The 6,000-nt window shown below is 39.4% G+C and overlaps 1 protein-coding gene across 9 annotated transcripts in view; it reads right to left on the bottom strand.

Annotated features, from left to right (window-relative positions):
• Window positions 1–6,000, bottom strand: part of apbb2b (amyloid beta (A4) precursor protein-binding, family B, member 2b) — a 265,952-nt gene that overhangs the window by 220,212 nt on the left and 39,740 nt on the right. The window contains exon 2 of one of the 9 annotated variants that reach the window (XM_043692343.1): window positions 2,045–2,132. The exons of the other annotated variants lie outside the window; for them this stretch is intronic. The gene's annotated coding sequence lies outside the window, so the exon portion shown is untranslated. The remainder of the gene's footprint in view (window positions 1–2,044; window positions 2,133–6,000) is intronic. 9 annotated transcript variants of the gene reach the window in all.

Genomic DNA, 6,000 nt, shown 5'->3' with positions numbered 1-6,000 from the left:
GTCGGCCTGTCAACGTACTGAGTTAGGAAACCCTCCTGAACACACCTTACAAGAACAGCTCCATTCAAATCTTTTGCTCGAAGGAGGTTCCAATCAATATTGGGAAAGTTAAAGTCACCCATTACAACAACCCTACTACGTCCACACTTTTCCAAAATCTGCCGACCTATACTTTCTTCCATCTCCCTGCTGCTATGAGATCCTGAAATGTGCATGAGATCCTGAAAGCAGGATTGCAGGGAGCTAGGAAGGAGATTGAAAGCAAACCTCTAAAACAGCAATCTCAGGAGCACCTCCAGCCCCACAGAAATCAGACAGCCAAGCAACTGAACACATGTCTCGGAAACTGGCATTGGAGGGAGGGCAGATTTCTGCGGCATTGGGTTCCCCCTCACCCCACCCTTGTGGAGAAGGTGGGATTTCGACAAAAAGAACAAACTACAGCTTAGCAGGACGGGACGAACATTCTCACAAGATTCAATAATGATGGCACTAAGGGTTTATACAAAGATGATGGGAATAGGAACCTGACAGCGAGTTCCGACTGAAGGAAGCAAAACTGCTTAAAGGAAATAGAAATGAAGAAAGTAAAAATAGAAGAAAGACAAAGCAGAGATAAACATCAAATAAGATCACAATAGACAATAACATTAAAAAAACTGAATTAACAGGCACTCAACTAAATGCACACAGCATTAATAAAAAGATTATAAAAGACTTACATGTAGATATTGAGGTAAATGTTACTGATTTAGTTGCCATTACAGAGACATGGCTAGAGAGTGACCAAGGTTAGGAATTGGAAATGCAAGGCTATGTGACATTTAGGAAAGAAAGGCTAAAAGGACAGGAGGTCAGCCAGCACTCATAATAAGGGAGAATACCTCTACATTAGTGAGAAAGGAGCTTCAAAGGAGCGATATTTTGAAACTAGAGAAACTCAGCAGGTCTGGTAGCATTCAGTGACCCTTCTTCAGAACAGCCTTGTAATTATTAACATTAACTCTGATTTCTCTCCACAGATGCTGCCAGACCTGCTCAGTTTCTTCAGCAATTTCTGTTTTGTTTCAGGTCTTCATTATCCACAGTTCGTTGTTTTAAGATAAAAAGTCAGTTTGGGTACAGACAAACAGGAGAAACAAACATTGGTGGGAGTTTTTTTAATAGAACACGAAGCTATGCTACTCATGTTGACGCACTATAAATCAGGACATTGGAGATTCGTGCAACATGATAATACACTAATAATGGGTGATTTCAATTTACATAGACTGGATTAACTATGTCAGCACTAATGCTGTGGAGGATGAACTCCTGGAGGGTAAACAAGATGGGCTTCAACAACAGTACATTGAGGAGCCAACTAGTGATGGGGTTATTTCAGATTTGGTGCTGTGTCATGAGGAAAGGCTAATGAATACCTATGGTGCATGGAGCCTTTGAAAATAGTGACCATCATATGACAGAACTTTACATGAAGTTTGAATGTGATAGTTCATTCTGAACATAGGTTCTTAAATCTGAGCAAATACATCTATAAAACTATGAGGAGTAAGTTGGCTATGGTGGATTAGGAAAATACACTAACAGATTTGATGGCACACAGACAATGGCTAGCATTTCAAGAAATACTACAAGGTGTATAACAGAACTATATCCCTCAAAGGCACAAATTCCCAAAGGGAAAGACAAATCAACCACAGTTAAAGTAAAAGGCTGTGTTAAATCAAATGAAATGGCTTCAAGAATGCCAGGAATAAATGTTAGCTGAGGATTGCAAGCAATTTGACAGCCAGGAAAGGAGAGCTGAGAAACTGAAAAGATAAAAAGAGAATATGAATGCAAGCTAGCAAGGAATATAGAAGTGGACGATGAAAGCTTATATTGAAATATGACAAGAGAAAAAAACAGATCAGAAAGAATAAATGCAGGCACAACAATTTATTGTGGAGAAAAGGAAAATGACAGAGAAATTGCAAGTTAGCAATTGATTTGGAGATGAATGAAAGTGTTGTTGCAAAGTGACATCGAAATAGGTGATCACCTGTGACTTAATTAAATGTTGGAGCTTGACAACTGAAATGGTGTATCCTTACTGACATTACGTATGGGTGCATCAAACGTAGAGACTCCTGCAGGAAAAAACAAAGGTTAACATTATAAAACTGTCATCAGCTCCATTAAGGTATGTGCTAAAGAGGCCCTCATTACAGGAAGTGAAAGCATGTCAAAATATTTTATTTTCCACACCACGACTGGATGCAGAGTAGTGAGCAGTTGTCACTACTAAAAATATTCTTCTACAACGCTACTGTTACATTGCAGTACACTATTTCTCACTGTCCCTCAATCTCAGTTCATCTTGGAGAGACTTAGCTGATCCGTGGTATTTTTTCTGAACCACGTGGGAACTGGATATCTGCAGATTCAGTCAGCATTGAAACCCTATTGAACAATCCTGGTGTGCACAACCATCACTCTCATAGACCAAAGAGGAAAGGGATTTTACAATACACTGACTGAGACTATTTTTGAAGATTTATTTTTCAGTCTTGCTGAAATGCAATTACTGTGAACTGACTGAGTTGAAACCTCTGCTTCTTACTGAGCAACACATATCAAGAAATTGCAGGTGTGCTTCTCACAACTTTCTATTTAAGTGGTGAGAGGATTTTGACACATAGGAACTGAATTAGATCATTCAGCCCATCAAGCCTGTTCTGTTATTCAATTACATCACAGCTGACCTACCTCAGTGCAGGAAAGTGATCCTATCTCCAGATGCCTTTAAGCCATTAGTCTCCAGAAATCTACCCACTTCTGATATAAAATGTTCAATTAGTGAGCTCCCACAGCCCTGTGGAGTACAGGATTCCAAAGAGTCAACACACTGAGTGAAGGCAGGACTCCTCATTTCTGTCTCAAGTGACTTATGCCTCACCCTGAGCTCATGTCCCCGGCTCGAGGATATAGATTGAAAATTTGTTCGGCTTAAAGCTGGACTTATTGCAGCAACTTAATACTACTGTTACAACTTTCAAGAAACTATTCAGAACAATATTGATTTGTGTGGAGAGACTAGAAAAACAAAGGTTGTTTCCCTGACAGCAGAGAAGGTTAAGGGGAAGCATAAAGTGTATTGCATAGAAACACATGGCTTAGGAAAAGGAGTACACCACTGAGCTCCTCAAGCTTGCTTTGTCATTCAATAGCATCCTGCACTCCATCTTCCAAAACTCTGGATTCTCTTCTCAATCAAAACCTCTTTCTACTTTGAATAACTGCAGCAGCATAACCTCTACCTCTTTGTGGGAAGAGAATTTCACATACTACCTACCTCAGAAAACAATTCTCCTAAGTCTTAGAAGTGAGGTCTCTTTAGGCTTAAAGTGTGTCGCCTTTTCAAGTCTCCACCACAAATAGTGGTAGCCTCTCAGCATTTATCCTTTGCAGTCCCTGCTCTCTTCCCAATATGTTCTGTGCAGTGACTCCATTCTCCAGAAAGTATCCCCACATCTCTACAACTTTAAAAATAAAACACAATGGTAACCTGCATTTACAAGTCTGAGTGACAATTTGCTTGGTACAGTTATAACATTCCTTACAAACATGATGTCAGTTCTGAAACAGGCCAAATTACCACTGTATTTTAATTCCATCATTTCTGTCTTTCGGGCGATATCTCTTACCCACATCACATTCAGTTGTTCTCCCCTTTTATCAATCAAGACATTGGACTCATTACCTGCAATACTTGTAAAAATGCAAGTCAGCAATAAAACGTGGACTGGAAACCAACCTCCACCTAGCAATCTCTTTCACAACCCTTAATGATTAAATATGCATTACATCAGACGACATCACACTGTGGAGTGTAACCACTGCTACATTGGCAGAATAATTCCACTGAAGTACAAACTGTCAAAATGTCAAGTACTACTGATAACAGAATATGCGCACATAGCAAGCACCTCATTTTCCATTTTGAATATATTAGAATTTTAATCACAAATCTTTGACTATATAAAATATATATGCAATCAATACAATACCATTGCAAGATGAAAGCAATGCGTGTAACACAAACAATGCCAAGCTGTAAAATAATTCACCAGCAAACCCCATTCCTTTGGAGCAACAATACAGAAAACGAAGTAACAAACTAGTTGGTGGCTGTTCATTTTCAGTGATTTGATGAAATACAGTGGATTGGCAAAAATGCTACATTGTTAACAGGAAACAGGCCAGTAACACTAGAGGTCCTTTGAAAAGTTTGCTGCTCTAGTGCAATATTTAGCATACATCTCCTCAGTCACAGGTTTCAGCATCAATTGATTTGTGTATATGGAAAGATTACAATCAGTTCTCATGAGGGTTGTTCTTTGCAACATATCCTTCTGGGGAAATGTATTGCTGATCAAATGTTTGCCAAGTCAGTTTTAATCATACCTGACTTGGGGAAATGGAGAGAGAGAAAAGGAGAGGTTGCTTTGTTTGTTTGTTTTGTCGTTAATCATGAAAAATGTCAGGAAAAAACTAAGAAAAATTATGATAAAAATGAGTTTGGAAAAGAGAAAATAAACGACCATTGTCCCTTTAGAGATTTGTGATACCTCCATAGAACTGAAATCGGATAGCCCAGCAAGTCTTCTCTTCTACCATTATCAAGCCAGGTCACCAACTTTTGTTTCAGAGTGGAGCAGAACATGCCAAAAGCAGCTGAGAAAAACGCTAAAACTTTAGCTGCCATCTTGGTTACACAGGTCAAACAGCAGCAGCATATAATAGTCAAAGCTAATGGTCTCACAACCAACTGAGCCCAGCCTATTCAGCCTCTCCCTACCGTGCAAAACCCTCCAATCCTGGCAATACCAACCTGAAATATATTCAATGACGCCAGTCTTCTGGGTATTTCAAAGATTAACAACCATCAGAACAAATATATACTTGCATCAGTCTTAAAAGGGAGATCTCATGTACTGATATTGTTATCCCCCTACCTCTAGGTTTCTCCACAAGGGGAAACATCCTCTCTGTATCTACCAGACAAGTTCCTTAATAATTTTAAGTTCCAGTAAGATGACCTCTCATTTTTCTAAACTCTAATGTGTATGGGCTCATTCTGGTTAATCTTTCTTCTTCGGATGATCCCTTCATTCCAAGGGAAATCTTCTCTGAACTGCCTCGAATGCAAGTAAGTTCGTCCTGCAGCCTGGAGACCAAAACTGTATCCAAAACTCTCCATTCTAATCAAGTTGTGTCTTAGCATTCATCAAATTCTTATTTCAAAACATGCATGTCCAGCGTATCTATTTCTCGACCTGCTGTTTTGTGAGCATTTGCCCACTCAATTTGCTTTCTGCTAATTTAACATCTACTCATTATTTTCAGAACTGATTATTCTATTGGGACGCCATGATTCCCCAACAGGGAGCTCCTCTACAACAGAGATGGAAAAGAAGAACAACGGTGAAGTGAACAGTAAGCTGTGCTGCTCTCACTCAGCTCCATGATGGTGCCCAGGGTAAATTAGTGACAGCTTTGGAAGTACTTCTGAATCCTATTTTGGGCATGTGGAAAAGCAGAGTTATATCTACAACTTGAGAAAAATATACACAGACTGGAAACAGGAACTAAATATGAAGAGATAAATATTTGTGTTTGTGTAAGGGGTCAATAGGTTCATCTCTTATTTAATCAGGCTCATTGTTTTCACCAGCTAATTGCCATCTGCTCCCAGAATATTACATGTAAATGACTGCCAGCTGGTACCGTCCAAGGATTTCTTTTGTATTTTATTTCCTACATTAATGCTGCTGACTTTAACAATCCTACTACTGCAGATGCTGAACTTGCATTCCCCTTTTAGACTGTAATGTTCTAAAGCTGTGATGTTACTGTGATATTGTGATAGTTATCCTCCTCGGTCCCACCTTTCTGTCTCTGCCTCTGGTAACCAAGCAGATAGGACCAGTGGGCGGAATTCAGATACACAGATGA

The sequence above is a fragment of the Chiloscyllium plagiosum genome, chromosome 1 (genome assembly GCF_004010195.1).
Source record: "Chiloscyllium plagiosum isolate BGI_BamShark_2017 chromosome 1, ASM401019v2, whole genome shotgun sequence".
Classification (NCBI taxonomy): Eukaryota; Metazoa; Chordata; class Chondrichthyes; order Orectolobiformes; family Hemiscylliidae; genus Chiloscyllium; species Chiloscyllium plagiosum.
Note: the sequence above shows the minus strand (reverse complement) of the source record. Positions and strands in the feature narration are given on the sequence as shown.